A 20,542-nucleotide genomic window follows, 5' to 3' on the forward strand; every position below is an offset into this window, starting at 1 on the left:
ATGAGGTGAACACAGGTAAACAGGTAGAAGACCTTAAAGAGGAAACACAAAAATCCCTTTAAAGAATTACAAGAGAACACAACCAAACAGGTGAGGGAATTGAACAAAACCATCCAGGACATAAAAATGGAGGTAGAAACAACCAAGAAACCACAAAGGGAGACTACGCTGGAGATAGAAAACCTAGGAAAGAAATCAGGAGTCATAGACACAAGCATCACCAACAGAATACAAGAGATAGAAGAGAGATACCATAGAAAGTATCATAGTACAGAAGATACCATAGAAAATACCAACACAACTGTCAAAAAAATGCAAACTGCAAAAAGTTCTTAACACAAAATATCCAAGAAAACCAGGACATAATGAGGAGACTAAACCTGAGGATAATAGGTATAGATGAGAGTAAAGATTCCCAACTTAAAGGGCCAATAATTATCTTCAAAAAAAATTATAGAAGAAAACTTCCCTAATCTAAAGAAAGAGATGCCCATAATCATACAAGAAGCCTATAGAACACCAAATAGACTAGACCAGAAAAGAAATACCTCCTGTCACATAATAATCAAAACACCAAGTGCACAAAACAAAGAAAGAATATTAAATGCAGTAAGGGAGAAAGGCTAAGTAGCATATAAAGGCAGACCTATCAGAATTACACCAGACTTCTCACCAGATACTATAAAAGCTAGAAGATGCTGGACAGATATCATACAGACCATAAGAGAACACAAATGCCAGCCCAGGCTACTATACCCAGAAAAACTCTCAATTACCATAGATGGAGAAATCAAGATATTCCATGACAAAACCAAATTTACACAATATCTTTCCACAAACCTAGCATTACAAAGGATAATAGCAGGAAAGCTCCAATACAAGGAGGGAAATTATACCCTAGAAAGAGCAAGAAAGTAATCCTCTTCCAACAAATCCAAAAGAAGATAGCCACACAAAGACAATTTCACCTCTAAAAAAAAAAAAAAAAAAAAACAGGAAGCAACAATCACTGTTCCTTAATATCTCTTAACATCAATGGACTCAGTTCCCCAATTAAAAGACATAGGCTAATAGACCGGATACATAAACGGGACCCAGCATCTTACTGCATACAGGAAAACCAACTCAGTGCAAAGACAGACTCTACCTTAAGTAAAAGGCTGGAAAACAATTTTTCAAGCAAATGGTCCAAAGAAACAAGCTGGAGTAGATATTCTAAAATCACCAGCCCGAGAACACAAAGGGAGGGATTCATGGCTCCACCTGTATAGGTAGTTGAGGGTGGCCTTGCCAGGCATCAGTGGAAGTGGACAGCCTTGGTACCTGAAAATTTGGATTCCCTAGTGTTGGGGAATTGCAAGAGCAGGGAGGCAGGAATGAGAGGATAGTGGGAGCACACCCTCATAGTAATTGGAGTGGGGGAATGGAGTAAGGGGTTAGACATGAATGGAAGTGGAGGGCCTACGTGCCGGAAAGTTTGGATTCCCTGATGTTGGGAAATTTGAGAGCAGTAAGGCAAAAATGGGAGGATGTGAGAGCACACCCTCATAGAAACTCTCAGAATTATATGGATTAGACATGACAGAGGCAAGCCGCCAGAAGACTAGATTCCAGAATTCAAACAATTACCTTGATACTAATATTTGTTTTGAGAATTTTTATATTGCAGAATACATAGCCTTGGTGTATCTACTCATCAGGCAAGCTGAGCAGACCTGCTCGAACCTCTGATGTCCTGGAATTCCAGCTGGATGCAGTGAAGACACAGTGTCAGAGGCTTATCAATTTACTCTTCCCCCAACCACTCTTCTAATATCTCAATGCCCATAATCAGCTTGAAGAAGTTAATGAAGAGTCAGTGCCCCTATTCCCTGGGCTTGGGGACTGAAGTGGTTAATATTGGGCTGTCTTTTAGGGAAAAGTAGTGGTTTTGGTGGAACAGGGAGGATTAGCTAGGATTTATTGCATAGCCATAACCTACTGGTAGAAATATGTATAATTGTTATTAAGATGAAGTTATAATTTTTTTCATTTTTTATTAGATATTTTATTTACACTTCAGATGCCATCCCCTTTCCTCATTCCCCACCCCTTAGAAAACCCCTTTCCCATACCCTCTTTTCCTTTTTGCATTTAAACATTTTTTTAAATGTTAATCATAGGATTTATAAGTTTGGTATTGTTCAATCAGAGGTGTAACACACTACCCAACCTAGATATATCAACTATCTTTGACTGGTGGAGATACATGAACATCTGCCTCCCTGTCTCCCCCCTCTTTCACTCTTTCATCACCTAGCTTCTCCTCTCTTTCTTCTCCTCCTCTTCTTACTCCTTCTCTTCCTCTCAGCACTCCTCCCACCTTAGCTGCTCCTACACATCACCCTTCCTGTTAAAAGGAAACTTTTCTCTCAAAATACAATTAGACCATAATTATGCCTATTTGTACCAGTGAGGTACAAGATAGTCCTAATACCCAGTCCATCCTTTTGTTGACTAACCAGCACCTCTGTCATCTATCCTAACTAAAACATTTAATTCTGAACCTGGCATTAGGATGAATGTCAGCTGAGGACCATCCACTCAAGTCTTTTCTCTCAAGGTAAATAGCCAGGATTGGCTATGAGGCTATAAGTTTTCAACTGCATCAGAAATCCAGAATGACTGAGTTAACTATAATTGTGGGAAACACAAAGCATAGCTTCTAAAACTTAGCCAATTTATAGAGACCTCTGAACACCTGGACACTCCCTCTACTTCAAAACCTTGGAGCATCTGTTCTTCTGCCTTCTGGCCCAGGATCATCTGACAGACCTTAGTGCTGCTGAATTATTAAGGGCTGATTACTCTGTCTAGGCAGATATAATCAGTCGATTATTCTGCAAGTGTGTCCTTTCCTGGACAGTAATTTGTCTGTAGATGGAAAGAGGCAATTCTTGTCTAGTGGCTGTCTCACCACAACTGGAGTAACTCCAAAGATGCTCAATTTCTTCTTAGAATTCAATATAGGAAGCTGTCAGGAGCAGACAGGTCTCTAATCAAAATGAACATTACTACAGAAATGTTTGTCACATCAATTCTGTAGATTTCTGATGTTTTGAAAACCAACTATCCATATAAGGTAATCTGGACTGTTGTCTGTTAACTCCACTCAGCTATCTCTAAATAAAACATAGGAAACACCCTAACAATAAACTCCAAACCATGAATTTGCTATAGTCCCTTAACTCACAGGCTGTCCATCTCAAATAAGTTAAAAAAGTTAAAGAAGGACTGGGTCTAAGCCTTGTTTTCCTAAATGTGTTATACTGGTACAATGCCTGTGAGAGTAACAATATTCATCTCACTTTTATATCAATAAGAAGCTCGTATCAATGGAAACCTTAAAATTTGTAATCAAAGTAAATTGGTGCCATTTAAAAATTTATATCTTCATCTTGATAATAATTGTACAGATTTCTACTGATAGGTTATGGCTATACAATAAATCCTAGCTAATCCTCTCTATTCCAGCAAAACCACTACTTTTCCCTAGAAAGACAGCCCAGCATTTACCACCTTAGTCCCCAAGCCCAGGGGGCGTTGAGATATTAGAAGAAAAGTGGGGGGAAGAGCAAATTGACAAGCCTTTGATGCTGTGTCTTCACTGCCTCCAGATGGAATTCCAGGACCTCAGAGGTTTAAGCAGGTCTGCCCAGCTTGCTTGTTGAGTAGATACACTAAGGCTGATCATTCTGCAATATACAATTCTCAAAACAAATTTTAGTATCAAGATAGTGTTTTTAAGAGGGCTGACATTTTATTAAGAATATTGGTTCTAACCGTTTTTCTTTTTTTCCCCTCTTTTATTGGATATAATATTTACATTTCAAATTTTATCCCCTTATGGCATTACCCCCACCACCCAGGAAGCCCTTATCCCATCCCCCCTCCTCCTGCTTCTATGAGGGTGTTTACCCACCTACCCCCCAATCTCCCTCCCCACGTTCAGATTCCCCCCCCTCAGTGTTCAGCCTTCAAGGTACCAAAGATCTCGTCTCCCACCTATGCCCAACAAGGCCAGCCTACGTATACAGCTGGAATCATGTGTCTCTCCATATGTGCTCCTAGGCTGGTGGTTTAGACCCTGGGGAGCTCTGGCTGGTTGGTATGTGGCACTCCTCATGGGGCCACCAACCCTTTAGGCTCCTTCAGTTTACTCTCTAACTTCTCCATTGGGAACCTTTGATCAGGTTAATGGTTAGCTGCGAGTATCTGCCTCTGGGTATGTCAGACTCTGGGGAACCTCTAAGAAGACAGCCTTATCAGGCTGCTGTCAGCTTTTCCTACCTGACATCCATATCTGCGTCTATTTTTGGTGACTGCACATGGAACGAATACCCAGGTGGAATGGTCTCCATACAACCTCTCCTTCAGATTCTGTCCCACACTTTCTCTCCATATTTGCTCCCTTGGGTATTTAGTTACTCCTTCTAAGAAAGACCTAGGCATCTTCACTTGTTCTTTCTTCTTTATGATCTTCATGTCATCTGGTAGTTGAATCTTTGTTGTTTCAAACTTTTGGGCTAATCTCCGCTTATCAGTGAGTAAATACCATGTGTGTTCTTTTGTGATTGGGTTACCTCACTCAGGATAATATTTTCTAGTTCCATCCATTTACCTAACTGTCTCTGCATTCCATCTTGCTCAAGTAGTGCTGGAATTATAACTGTGTGATTCAGGAAAGGCTAAAGAAGGCAAGTGAGTTTTCCTCAAGATGGCCCATCATCTTACATGGTCTGCAATGGGAGACCTCTGAGGCAAGGCTCCAAAAGAGTAATGATTCTTGAGCACTAGTTCACCCTATTAGGCAGATTTTCTGCAGACTGAAACGGGAGATATTTAGAATACGATGTTCGGTTCGGCTTGTTCCTGGACAGCCACTGTTTTTTTGTTTGTTTGTTTGTTTTTTTGTTTCTTTACTTTTTTTTTTTTTTTTTTTTTTTTTTTTTTTTTTTTTTTTTTGCTGCTCTGGCTCTGGACCACTAGAAACACTGGACCTGGAACCCACGAGATGCCAGCGTGGTGGCTGGCTCTGCCAACCCACCTCGATGCCCCTACAAAGCTTGGCTGAGCCACAGATAATATCTGTCCTCCTTGTGGTACCTGGTAGAATGAAGACTCTTAATGCTTAAAGATTATCTAAAGGATTTGTATATTTAGAAATGCTTAATTAACAAGATACCCACATAATTAGAATAGTTACCCAATATCTAACCTAAATCACTTCTGACAAAATAAAATCTTTATTTTAAATGAAAATGGGTTGACAATATGGCTCAGTGGGTAAAATCTCTATCATAAAAAGCCTAGAAACCTTAATTTAATCCCTCCAAATCCATTTTTAAAAATCCAGGTACAACATCACACAGTTATAATTCCAGCACTACTTGAGCAAGATGGAGTGCAGAGACAGGAGTATCACATGAAATGCCAGATGTCTACAAAGCATGGCAGAAATCAGAAAGACCCTGCCTCAATGAGGTGAAAAGTCCACCTCTGTGGAAAAGTCAGGACAGAATTCTTACCTACAATCCTGATCTACAGTCAAGAGCAGAGAGAATAAATACATAGGTCCTTTCAAGACCTCTGGCACAAGGAATGGTGCTACCCACAATGGGCTGGTGTGTGTGTGTGTGTGTGTGTGTGTGTGTGTGTGTGTGTGTGTATGTGTGTGTGTGTGTGTGTCTACTTAAGTTAACAAGCAAAACTATGCTCTAATTGCATTTTGAGAGAAAAGTCTTATTTTACAGGAAGGGTGAAGCTAGGTGATGAGAGAGAGAGAGAAAGAGAGAGAAAAGGCATAGAGGCAGATGTTCACGTGTCTCCACCAGTCAAAGATAGTTTTTATATCTAGGTTGGGTATTGGGTTACACTTCTGACTGAGCATTACCAAACTTATAAAGCCTTTGATTAACATTTTTAAAAAATGTATAAAAGCAAAAAGGAGGAGGGGGAATGGGATAGGGCTTTCTAGGGAGGGGAAATGGAGAAAGGGGATGGCATCTGAAATGTAAATAAAATATAAAATTAATTAATTTATTAATTAACAATCAAGAAAATTCCTTCATGACATGCTCACAGGATACTCAATTGAGACACATTTCAGGTGAATCTGGGCCGTTTAATATAGACAGTTAAAAACTAACAATCACACTTTCCACACTTGTGAAAGGAAAAATGATATAGGAGACAATCGATTTCTTTGGGATTTTACCAGCCAAAGAATCTCTAATTCTACTTTAATAAAGAAAAACCACAAATCAACTAGAGGATGTGTGTGTGTGTGTGTCTGTGTGTGTGTGTGGGTGTGTGTTAGAACTTCCATATCAAATTCCATTTGTTGGCATCAATACATTTTTTAATTTATTCATTCAACAAACATATATTCTACCAGTTCTTACTCTAGGTACCAGAATTGTTAGTATGAGTGATACAAAGCCATTTCTTATATCTATAAAAAGGGGTGACTCTGGGGAAATCAAGGACAGAAGGATGGAACTCATCTGTACACTGATTGCAAAACATTAACTTTGAGGGGATAAATATTTTATATGTAGTTCATGTTGCCTGGATTCTGTAAGTGTCTATAGAAGATAAAATTCTGAAAATAGTATAGTTATTCCAAAAAAATCAGTTTTATTTATATTTATTTTCAAAACTAAAATTCAAATTATGTCTTAAATCACAGATGGTGATACACAGACACCAGCACCCAGTAGGCAAAAGTAGTAACATCTCTGTCTGCTCAAGGCTAGTCTAGATAGAGAGTTCCAAGCCAAAGGGGACTGCACACTAAAACCTCTCAGACAGTTGATGTTTATCACACACACACACACACACACACACACACACACACACACACTGACAGAGGGACGTAAATACCAAACACTCCATTTGAAATTTGGGGCATGGAACTAAGCATTCTCAGAAGAAATGCAACTGCCTAAGAAATGTTCTTTAAAATGTTATACATCCTTAGCTATGAAGAAAATATAGAATTTAAAATACTTTGCTATTTCATCTTATCTCAAACAGAATGGCTAAGAGTAAAATCATAAATGACAAAAAAAGAAAGAAAATGCTGCTGTGAGTGTGGGGAAAAGGAAATATTTATTTACTATTTGTAAGGGTGTAAATTGGCAAAGCAACTCAAGATATTAATGTAGAAGTTCTGACATATTTTCTCTCACATGTAGAAACTTCTTAATACAAATATTTATAAAAACATGTGTAGCACACACCCATACCCAAGCTTCAGGGAATATTGTGGAAGAGGGAGACATAAAAAATGTAAAAGCCAAAAGATAGGCAGAAGAACTTTGAAATGTTATGTTCTGGGCATCACAAGGCCAATACACCCCTGTTTTCACAGAAGCTGTGGGAGCCTCCACTAGGCATGTCACAGAGAGAGAAGCCTTCCTTCTACTGGCTGCTGATTGATTCTTGAGGAGGGGCAACCGATGTTTTTAACTGTGTATACACTAAAGAACCCAACCAATTTCAATGGATAGCTTCAAGCCCACAGTCACAGAGATTAATTTGAAGTCTCTTGTGGCAGGCACATAAAACCATGGGCAAGTTAGCTTGCTGTGCAATCTCTTTTTTAAGTACCTAGTCATGACTCAGGGTCATGTGACAGACAACTCTGTTAATGGCTGAGGGTCTCTCTCTTAAGAAATATTTGAGCCCCAACTGTAACAAAAAAGAAAACATTTCTTTGAAGGATGCAGGGACAGACAGTGTTCATGAAACTGAAACCAAAGCATGTAACATGAGGAACAATTCACATTTAAATTTACACATTACTGGTTCCAGGAGATGTGTGCTTGTGGACTTGCTGTGTGTGTGTGTGTGTGTGTGTGTGTGTGTGTGTGTGTGTGTGTGTGCATGTGATGTAAGTGTAGGCATGTAGGTATGGTGTCATGCATCTGCATGTGTGTTTGCTGTCTAGGGCTAAGTGTACATGTGTGTTGTGGTGAGTATGTGCTTTGTGAGGGTGTTTATGTTTGTGTTCTTTAATCTGTAAGCAAATATCCCAATAACTAGACATATGACTTAGTTTTCTTTTTCTTCTTTTCTTGTGCGGGGGGGGGGGGAAAGTAAAGTTCCCATAGGGCCCCCAGGTTGCTGTCAGGAATCATCTTTCATAGCTCTTGCATCTTATTCATTAAGGCAAAGCTTCTCAACCAAAACCAGAGGTGACCAATTCAGCTATCCCCTTGCTTTGGGGATCTAGTCTTCACTTGCAGAGGCTGGAATTACAGATAGGCAGCCATCAGAGCTACATGTAACAAATCACAGCATGGTAAACAAAAGCCCAGCAATTGAGAAAGAAGGCAAATGCTACATAAATGATGCTCAGAACAGAACTCTTGAGCAACTGTCCTTACCCACCTCTTTAGCCCACCTCTATCTGAAGAGCTCATTTCGCTTTCATAATAAACTGTATTTCTGTCACTATCCATGTATTCCTTGGCATATACAGTGTTCTCTGATACAAATTCCCGAAATTCTCACTGTATGCTCTCTGGATGCCAATCCATGTTTATAAGACTTTGCAGAGAATTCCATGGCTATGAATGCTTAAGCACTGATTTGTATGCTTCCAAGATATTGACTCGAGATTGTTGTAATTCCAAATGACAACACACGAGGGCAGCACAAACACGTTGTTTAGATGTCTCAATCCTGCATATTCTTGAGACCCAAATTTCCAGTATCTCTGTACATAGCTTTATTGCTTGGTTGTTCAGATTTTTTTTCACTACCAGTAGTCACACAGATTCAAGCCAGCTGGGGTTCCAGTAATAGTAGGGAATAAACATGGGCACCCTCTCCTAAGCAAGAAACTGTCTACAATTGGAACCTACTTGCAAAGGAAAAACTACTCTTCTCCAATGGAGTTTCACTAGGTACATTAACCACACTTCAGGGAAGAACACATGTCCAGATAATTGGCCAACACAAAATTAACTTTTTGTTTCATATTGGAATTTATTTTTTTATTGGTCTTCTGAGTAATATCATTTTTTTTATTTTATTTCTTATCGGTGTGTGTGTGTGTGTGTGTGTGTGTGTGTGTGTGTGTGTGTGTGTGTGTGTGTGTGTGACTATATGGTCCAGTCATTGCCAGTTTAGTTAGTTAGACTGGCTGACTAGTAAACCTCTGTGATCTTTTCTCTTCCTTTACAGTATTGGAGTCGAAAAGTACCACAATGCTAACTGACTTATCTCCCTACTCCTTCCTGTTCTGTCTTAAAAATTCAAATCCTACAGAGAAACTCATAAGACTATGGAGCTTCCAGAAAAATAAATGCTTTCCATAATTTTGATTATGTCAGTGAAGCACTGTGGGAACTTAAAGCTCAGTTTCCATAGACTGAGATTTTACATTTTTTTGCATATATAGTCATGTTGGGCAAGATAGATAGATAGATAGATAGATAGATAGATAGATAGATAGATAGATAGATAATTAAATAAAGTGAATACTGGGGTAGTAAGGTTGCTCAGGAGGTAAAGTTATATGCCTCCCTGAACCCATGACATGGATGGAAATTGGCATGGGAAAACCCATGCCAATTCTTGAAAGATGTCCTCAAGTGCACTGTTTCTTTTCCGGTAACAAATAAATAAGCAAATGTAAAATTTTAAAGAAAATAAGAAGGAGCCATGCCTGACACTGCCTGAATAGCCAGGGTGTTGAATTGTTTTATACATGTTGAGACTTGCTTTGTATCCAAGTATGTAGGCAATTTTGTAAAAATGTCTATGAGTTGCTGAAAAGAAGGTATATATGATTTTGTGTTTGATTTAAATATTTTATATATACATATATATACATATGTGTATATATATATATATATATATATATATATATATATATATATATGTTTAGTTTTGTCTGAATGACCTGTCTATTGGGGAAATAAGATACATCTTGGATTTTTTTCAGCTCTACACTGTCTATCTATAGCTGAGAAACAGTCCTATCTTCTTAAATGCTGACTCCCAATCTAAAAGCTATATTTATGAATTGTGGACCACTATTTCTTTCTGGAAGGGCAATTCTCACACAGCTAAAATGTGTCATTCCATACCTAACCACTTTTGTTCCATAGTCAAAGGAGACTGTCAGATACTCTGTCATCAATCTCACAGTCTTAGGAAGTTATTCATAACATCAAAGTGACATCCTTGAAACTTTGCTAGACAATTCTATTAGGATGATTCTATGGGATTCTATTTCTCTATTACTTTAACTGACTTCTCATACAAAGCTTCCAGGTGCTTGTCCTTTATGCTAGAGACTTGTACTTCCATTTTAACACGTCCTTTAAAGGTTTGATTTAGTGTACCCAGCTCCCTTAAAATAACCAGACTTTCTCCTGTGTGTAAACAGGAGTGCTCCATGTAAGCTCCCATACTTGTTCTCAGCCCACAAGAAATCCATTTGTTCCTGATACATCAGCAGGAAGACACATTGGACATTGTAGAAGATATCTAGATGCAAGGAATATTCATCCCTTTCATCCAAATCCAGACATATACATACACATACATATACATATATGTATGTATATTACATTAATATTCTGTTTTTTTCTGTCCTCTCCCTTCAATGATCTAAAGCCCTGTGTTGTTTCTGCTAACTTACTTTGCACCAGCATTCCTGGTGGTGGGACTAGCCACTAGCCCAAAGAGCTGAGTCTAAAAGAAAACTTTTGTCCTAGATTACTTTAACTCAGCTGCACTACACTCTTTGGCATCTACTCTTATCTCTCCCTGTAATCTCTGCACAACAGAGCTGGACAGGATCATAAACAGAACTCACTAGCTTTTAAAACAGTCAGTTCTGCTTACTCACCCAGCTGCACTGAGGTCCAGACCTCCTGGGCTGCTGCGGTTCTGCATTTTGCCCTACCATTTGGGTGTGGGAATGCTGCTGGGCATGCAGTGTGGAGACACTAGACTACATTTACTCTGCAAAGTGCTGAAACACCACTCAGATGGTGGGAAAATGCATCCTAAAATGTGGGAGTTTGAAGACATGTCTGGGAAGGAAGTTCCCTGACTCCAGGGCATCTAGTAGATGCTGGAAAATACACAGAGAAGTCAAGAATGGAGGGTCAGGGTTCCACAGGCCTGTGATGAGGCTGGGGCTGGGGGTTCTCAGATTTGTGGAAATCCAGACACTGATGGAAGTCACAGGGAGCTACTAATGGAGTTGGCCCTAGAGAGATGAGGAGCCCCGGGCCAAGGGAATGGGGAACTCCAGCTTAGCTCAGAGGTGGCAAGCAGAGTTTTGAGGGGCCTTCTGTGGGAGACTTAGGTGGTGGGCTAGATAGATAAAGGCTTTCTTCATGCTCCACAGGGCAGTTCTTCCTAAAATAGACAGTCCATGTTTGTCCGTATTGTTTATTGACTATTCATTGTGAAAAATGGGTGCATACCACCTCCTCAGAGTGGACCAGAAATTAAATACCTTTTGTAGAAAGACATGTCTGGGAAGGAAGTTTATTGGCTAAACCCTCAGAGCCTCTAGATACTTCACTAGCATGAAAAACTCTGTTCTGGGCCACATAATCACCATGGGGAGTTTGGTTCTGTATTCCAGGCCAGAACTCAAGTAAGGAGCAGGGAGCTGTTTACCATCTTAGGTCAGTGCCTGGGTGCTAGGGTATCTGACCCACTCAACATTATCAAGTTTTCTGGCACAATGCAGTGTCCCATAGGCTGGCCCTGTCCCCATGTCATTATGGATCCACACACCTCTCAAACTACATTTTTACATAAAGACTGACTCCTTCTCAGGTCTCATACTCACAACAGACCTTCCAAGATTGTTCCACATTGTCTGACTTCTTACCATCCCCTATTTTCTCTGTAATCTTGAGCAGCAAGCTATCACTCTCCTCTAACCTATTAATTACCGTATTCTTCTCCCTATTTTGGTCCAACTCACTCCTATCAAATACCCACAGCCCTTTAAGAGACAATATGAATCCTTCCTCCATACTCTATGAGGGCCACTATCTATGAACACCTACCTCTCAAGGCTACTCTTTGGGTTTTCTACTTCTATTCTTCTTCCCCTTCACCTCCCTGAACAACCACTCAGTTTTATTCTGTAACCAAATCAGCCACTTGTAGCCCCTTAACTTTCTAGAGGTTTCTCTGGGAGGATCAACCTAAAATGCTTCTTCCTGCTACATGAGAACAACCTGATTTATGCTCCGTGGGCCCTAGAAAACCAGCTTCACCACCAATGAACATCCAACAGCCCTCATTTTCCCCTCCTTGCTCTCAAGGTCTGAAATAAAAACCCTTATAGTTCAGAAGCCTAAGGTGGACTAAAAAACTGGGGAAGGAATTTTTATATGCTCCTAACACCTACAGACTGCTAGGCTTTCTGAAGCTCCTTATAAGAAATTCGAAAGTGGTATGGCCTCTCCCAAACCAAGGACTCAATGATACTGTCTGCAGGCTACTAAGATGTGGGAAGCCCCTGATAAGGAAGCTTAATAGTACATGGTCATCAACTAAGGAATCTCCCTACTACCAGAAAAGTATCTGCCTTCTTGACAAGGCCACACCAACCTCTGAGGGTAATTACAACTTTGACACCACAAGAGAACAGACCTGCAGATAGAATCCTCCACCCCAAGACTCTCATCTACCCATAAAGTTCCCTGAGACTCTTGTGCCATGCGCACATAATCCCTTTTCCCACAGAGAGATTGCTGCTCCTCACTGTTCTGAATAAAGGACAATCTGTCCCTGTTGAAGGTCAATTGTCTTTCTTTCTTTGATTTCCTCATCACCTCAATCAATCCTAATCTAACACCAGGCCTGTGCACCTTGCAAGCATTTGAGAGGAGGGTAACTTGTGGGAATGAGCATGATTTGGGGGGTATAACTGCATGCCCTCTGAAAATTCAATGGTATAGAAAACTATTCTAGCTGACTTAGTAAATGTTTAAAATCTATAAGAAATAAGGCCTTGTGAGAGTAAGTTAGATCACTGGGCATATGCTTCAAAAAAAATTAGGAATTTTATGCTCTTGCTCTTCTTCTTGCCCCTATGCTCTCTCACTCTATCTCCCTACCCTTCTCTTCCCCCATCTGTTGGGCCTTGGATGAGGTAACTCCATTTAACCTGCCACCTTCAGTCATGTAACACACAGGTAGAGGGTGTGATTAACAAGTCTCCACCTCCAGAGATTTAAATATTAATGAATTATCAAAAGGCCAGGGGTGTAGCTAATTAAGTTATTCCCTCCCCTTTCCTCTTCCCTATAAAAGTCTTGCTCCCTTGGCTTTTGGTGGGGGACGCGCATACCATCTATACCCACTCAACATGCCATGAACAATAAAGCTTTGGAAAACCAGACTCCACGTGTCGCCTGGTCTCACCACCAGATTCCCAGCTTTTGGAACCCTGGAACCTTGCCAATGGAGTCGCTGGCCCATCCACCAACAGCTGCGTGAATGTGGGACCCTCCACAGCAGTGTGGGAAGCCTGCCGCTGAGACCCTGCCGCCGGATTCCCTCCTGCCCACGAGATTTTTTTCCCCACACCCATCCTTCAGTAGATCTGATCATCTGAGACAGGCACTTAAATAACTAATAATGAGATAGTATATACTGCATAGATAGCACAGACTCACCATGCAAGAGTATGATTCTCATCCATGCAGGATGAATGAAAAGTTAATACTATTCAGCACACAACTTAAAACTCATCAATTGCGTATTTCTTCCATTTTCTTGTAATATTTTGGATTGAAGTTAATGCAGGTCTCTGAAACTATGAATTGGGGCATGTGTATTGTATTACTTCGATGCTACATTTAACTTCTAATACTTTTCAATGACAACTGAAATGAAATACATTTTTAAATTAATTTTAGTTATCTATTCATACTTCATAAGTCAAAATCCTAGAAATTTTTAGAACATTCAAGTTACGTAAGTTCTCTTAGGCAGTACCGAATTAGGTATTGCTCATCTATTTTATAAATTGGAGTATGTTATGGGAAGATGGACATTCAATATAAAGGATGGTCATAGATATAAAAAGTTCACCTTTCTCTTGAATTTCGGAGATGATGTTGTGGCCAAATTGCTTACAGTGAGAGGAAGAGGGCCTGAGGTAAGATGCCTGAATTTGGAGAACAGCTAGCCTGAAGTAAACCATGGCTAACAGCAAAAAGACCTATTTCAAACAAGATGGAAGGCAAGACTAGCTGAGGTAGCTTGATCCTGAGACCCACATTTATTGAACACAGTGTAGACTGGATTATTATTATTGAAAAAATTTTCATAAATATATTCTGATTATGTTTTTTCATCTTCCAACTCCTCCCAGACTCCCAGATCCTCACCTCTTCCCCACCCACACGACTCCAGGCAAGTTTGTCTCTTTTTAAGATATCCCCCCCACACACACACACACAAATTATGTTTGTATAACTGACACATAACACAAACACAAAAACAGAAAACAAAATATACATGCAAAAGACTAATAAAACAAAACAAAATTGCCAAAGATATAAGAGATAAAGAGTCTACTAAAGTGTCATTGGGTTTGCTTTGTGTTGGCCAGCTACTCCTGGGCATATGGCCTACTGTGAGGTGTAATTAATATCCCCAGTGAGACACCTCTGAAAAAAACTTTTTCCCTTTTGGAAGCAAGTAGTGATTGCAAATACCTTTTTAGTTAAGGATAAGAGACCATAACCACTTCAACCTCTCAGTGCTGGGACCCTATCTGGCTTGAACCTGCACAAGTTCTGTGGATGCTGCCATAGTCTCTGTGAGTTCATATGTGTGTCAGTCCTGCTGTGTGTGGAAGACTCAGTTTTCTTGGCGTCATCCAGCACCTGTCCCTCATATAGTGTTTCTTCCTCCTCTTCTTCTTCAATCCATGAACCTTGAGGAAAGGGGTTTAATGAATACATTCCATTAGAGCTGAGTGTCCCAAGATCTTTCACTAATACACCTTGTCCAGTTGTGAATTTCTATGCTAGCTCCCAACTGTAGGCTTCTCTGAGGATGGCTGAGTGAGGCACTGCTCTACAGATATAGCTAAATGTCATTAGGAGTAATTTTATTGCTATGTTCAGACTAGGCTTTAATCTCACCTACAGCTTTGCAATCCATCTCTATTTTCAAAAGCAATCCATCTCTATTTTCATTAGAGAATAATAAAGTGACATCTTAAGAATAAGAGGAAAGTCCAGTTATTAATGCCACTTCCAGAGGGGAAGCAATGTTTCAAATAGGGTTACCACTTTCATCAGGCTCAAGCAAACTGGAGGTAACAGGAGACAGAATCATGCAGGTTGTGGATCTAATATATCTTAAAAACTGTTACTGACTGGATACAGCTGAATGTTAAAATACTTGCTACAAACACTGAAGACAACTTCCAGAATCACACAGGCACATGCACACACACACACACACACACACACACACACACACATACACACATACATACACACACACTGCTATAAAAAATTCTGTAGTAAATTCTCACTGGGCATGTTATAAGTTTATATAAAAATATTTTCATACAGTTATGTATTATGTATTTTAAAAATTCCCTCTCCACAACACACTATATCTCATTTTTAATGACACCCATTTTTATTATCTTTTTTCATTCCTCTAGTCCAGTGGTTCTCAACCATCCTAATGCTGTAACCCATTAATACACTTCCTCTTGTGGTGACCCCCAACCATAAAATTATTTTTGTCCCTACTTCATAACTTTAATTTTTATACTGTTATGAAATGTAGTGTAAATATCTGTCTTTTCTGTTAGTCTTGGGTGACCCATGTGAAAGGGTCATTCAACACCACAAAGGGATCACAACCCATACTTGTGAATCACTGTTCTAGGGGTTTATTTCTTTAGTTTTTAGATTCCATGCATAAAAATGACAACATACCATAACTATCTTTCTGGGTCTGGCTTATTTCACTTTACTTATTTCCTCAAACAACAACAAAGAGGGTAATTGAGCAATAGCTTTGGGGGAGGAGTTTCTAGTTCTATGTGCAAAATTCAAAGCAATGTGATTAAAAACAGACAAGAATTCCTGTCTAGTGAGTAGACCAATGCCAAGCAAACAAACACATAATCACAGTCACTTTAGAAATTACTAACTATGAAGAAAGGAATGAAAAATAGGACAAGGCAGTGACTAATCAATATAGGATGGTTGCAGAGGGAACATAGTGTGGTCAGAGACGCACGGCATGTGAGTATGGAGCATGATCACATTACAAAGATTTTAAACCCATGAAACACCTAGAGGAGAACATTGCTGAAAGTATCAAGTACAAATTTCTTGTAGCTAATGTGATTGAAACACAGAGACTGAGAAAAAAAAGAAAAAAATAAGAAATAAGAGAGGACTCCTATTTTAGGGCTTAGAACTGTGTCTTATTTCTTATCTTCAGAACTTAGAACTTTTTAAAATAAGGAGTGTTAATTCATATACAGATAGGTGGATGAATGAATGACTTGAGAAGATGGATGGATGGGTAGATGAATGGATGGATGGATGGATGGATGGGTAGGTAGATAGGTAGATGGATAGATGGATGGGTGGATGTGTAGGTGTGTGAGTGGATGAATGGGTGGGTAGATGGATCAGTGGCTGTGTGCACAGATGGATGAATGGGTAGAAGAGTAAATAGGTAGATGAATAAATGGGTAGATGGATGGAGAAATGTATGTATGTGTGAATGAGGTAGAAGCAAGTGTATCACAAGTTTGAAGATAGCTTGAGCTACATATAGAGAGTCTCAAAAATTATTGCTTTTATTTTTATTGTACTTGCTGAAGTAACTTATACACAAATGAATGAGTATGAAAATGCAACAATTAGATGAAGATATTCAATAAAGTATAGTTGAGGAAAAATTAAAAAGGATTATTCTAAATGGACACTGGAACATTTTGGGTTAAAAAGGCAGAGGGAAGACCTACTTGGAAGTATCAGGATGATTCAGCATGTAGAGGTGCTATTGTGTAGGCCTGAAAACCTGATCAAATTTCACAAAGCAGCAGGAGAGAACCAACTCCAGAGAGATGTCCTCTGATTTCCACATGTATGCCATGATACATACACACATACACACTTATACTTAAGAACATAAGGAAAATAAACAAATATGCATGCATGTGTTTAAAATGATAATTTACTTTATTTGTATGGTAAAGAAATATTGTCAAAGAAATATGCAATGGTATTTGAAGAATGGGGCCTTTGGAAGGCTATGAGGATAAGTCCCTCATAATGGCTTTTGTAGATTTATAAGACGAGGAAGAAATACTTATGTTAGCATGCTTTACTCTGTCACATAATATGATGCTCTGTTCCATGTTAGGTTACATCAATGTGTCCTTCACCAGATGCCAGAACCATGCTCTGGGAATTCTCTGTATTAGAAACTATGAGGCACAAAAACTTCAAATAATCTTTCTATCTATCTATCTATCTATCTATTCATTTATTCACTCACTCATTCTTAGGCTGTGTCTCACTATGTAGTCCTAGCGATCCTGGAACTTGTTGGAACCAGGCTGACCTCATACTCTCAGAAATCCACACACCATTGCTTCCTGAGTGCTGAGATTAAAGTCATATGTCACTACACCTGTCATAACCTTCTATTCTTTATAAATTACTCTGTCTCAGATATGTAGCTACAGCAACAAAAAACAAAACAGACTAAAACAGTGGTATCTTCAGCTTTGTTGTTCTTTTATTTAAAGATTGCTCTGATTTTTCAGAGTCTTTATTAATGGATGAACACACACGAATACACACACACACACACACACACACACACTACCAAAATAGTCAAGATAGTGAGCCACTCTATTCAAATGTGACCTTACTAAAATACCTAAAATACAAAGTCAAATAACTTAACTCTTATAAAAATAGTCTATTTCCTCTCACAGTATGATTTTCTTTCTCTCCTCCCTTCCTTCCACACACCTCTCTGGTTTGTACTCACTCCTGTGCTCAGTCTCTCTCTCTCTCTCTCTCTCTCTCTCTCTCTCTCTCTCTCTCTCTCTCTCTAACTACTTTCTGCTGATTAAAGACATCTTGTTTCTTGGGGCCTGGCCAATCTTTATAGTGAGGTTATCTCTAACAGTTTTTCATTCTTTGTTCACTACACTTGACAAGTAGCAACCAGGAGCAGCTGTGGGGATCAGCAACCTTCCTTTTCCTCCTCTTCCTCTTCCTCTTCCTCCTCCTCCTCCTCCCCCTTTTCAGAGTTCTCCCCTAGAACATGAGACAATCATAGTTAAAGGCTGTGACTAAACTGAACTAGCCCCATATCCCACACCTAGGATTAAACAAAAAGGTATTCACATGACATAACTGGATTTTTTAAGAAACTAAAATTCTAAAGCCAAGAAAAAAGCCAGGTTCAAAACTAAGTGTTTTAGTTAGGAGAGATGACAGAGGTTCTGGTTAGTCAACAAAATGGTGGACTGGGTATTAGGACTATCTTGTACCTCACTGGTACAAATAGGAATAATTATGCTCTAATTGTATTTTGAGAGAAAAGTTTTATTTTAACAGTAAGGGTGATATGTAGGAGGAGCTAAGGGGGAAGGAGTACCAAGAGGAAGAGACGGAGTAAGGAGAGGAGAAAATGAAGAAGAGAAGCTAGGTGATGAGAGAGAGAAAGAGAGAGAAAGGGGGGACATGGAGGCAGATGTTCACGTGTCTCCACCAGTCAAAGATAGTTTATATATCTAGGTTGGGTATTGGGTTACATTTCTGATTGAGCATTATCAAACTTATAAAGGCTTTGATTAACACTTTTTAAAAATGTATAAAAGCAAAAAGGAAAAGGGGGCATGAGATAGGGGTTTTCTAGGGAGGGGAAATGGGGAAAGGGGATGGCATCTGAAATGTAAATAAAATATAAAATAAAAAAATAAAAAAAAATTTAAAAAAGAAACAAATTCTCCTCCCTCCCTCCCTCCCTCCCTCCCTCCCTCCCTTTCTCCCTCCCTCCCTCCCTCTCTTTCTCTTTCCCAGCTTTGTTTATTTCCAAAGTTTCTACTCATCACTAAAACTTTGAGATTTTATCACAGTTCATACCCTCAGTTCTATGCCCTAAACTCATTGCCCTTGCCATACTGTTCTTGAAATTATGGTGAGATTTAAAACCCTATGTAATGTTGGAGGAAATCTAAATTAATTCAGCCACTGTAGAAATCAGTATTATGGCTCCTAAAGGCAAAAGTAGGAATTCCACCTGACCTCACTATACCATTCCTGTGAAGGAATTCATTACAAAAATAGGGATGGCTTGGTTGACCTACGAACTCCAAGACTACATATTCCAGAAATACTGTCATATCAATGATTATTGCAACACTATTCATTCTAAACTAAATTTAAAATAAGCTTATTTATCAATAGAGGAATTGAAGAAGAGAATGTGGTTTAGATATACAAAGACTTTTTTTTTTCTTTTCAGGCATAATGAAATCATTTATTTTGCAGGAACTGAAAAAATCATTTTGAGAAAATGAAGCTATACTCAGAAAGACAAATATTATTTTCCTTCATATGTAGAACCCAGATTTTACATAAATTTATAAAATCATATATGTTATTTGACATAAAAGTGGAAGCAAAAGTGTTTAGAGCAGTGGTTCTTAACCTGTGGGTCATGACCTCCTTAAGAGTTGAGTGACGCTTTTACAGGAGTCACCCATGACCACCAAAAAACACAGATGTTTATTTACTTCAGAGTTTATAGCAGTTGCAAAATTATAGTTATGAAATAGCAACAAAAATAATTTTATGGCTGGGGGTATAAAGAACTATATTAAAGGTTCATAGCATTAAGAACATTGAGAACCACTGGTCTACAGGAATGAAAAAAGGTAATCAAAATGGGTTGTCATTAAAAATAAGAGATGAGTATTTTGGAGAGGGAATTTTTACAACAGTACAAAACTGTATGAAAATATTGTTATATAAAACAATAACATACACAATGAGAATATACCATAAAATTTTTACAAAATAGTATGTGTGTCTGTGTGTGTGTATGTGGCTCTGGGAGTTGAATTCCGTATTTGTAGCACACATTTCAATACTCAGCTGCACCCATAGGTAATAGATTTTAAAATATATCAGACCCACAGCCTACATGTTCTGAGCAGTCATTCTGGCTCTGACCCTGCTAACTTCAGCTCACTTCAGGTACAGAAAACAGACTATGGAACCTTCTTTCTGATTCTCATGCCTGAGCCTGGCAACCGACTTCACACATCCACAGGTACCTGTCTTCTTGGTAATTCAGGAAAGCTAGAGCAATGTTCTAACAGCCAATCTTGGCCTGGGAACAGATGAGGGAATCCTTTTGAACCCTGCCCAGTCTTGAGGGATTAGAGCAATTTGCACATTTGATATCAGTGAAACTCAGCCACCTGGATGCC

Source organism: Arvicanthis niloticus, chromosome 27 (genome assembly GCF_011762505.2).
Source record: "Arvicanthis niloticus isolate mArvNil1 chromosome 27, mArvNil1.pat.X, whole genome shotgun sequence".
In the NCBI taxonomy this organism is placed as follows: domain Eukaryota; kingdom Metazoa; phylum Chordata; class Mammalia; order Rodentia; family Muridae; genus Arvicanthis; species Arvicanthis niloticus.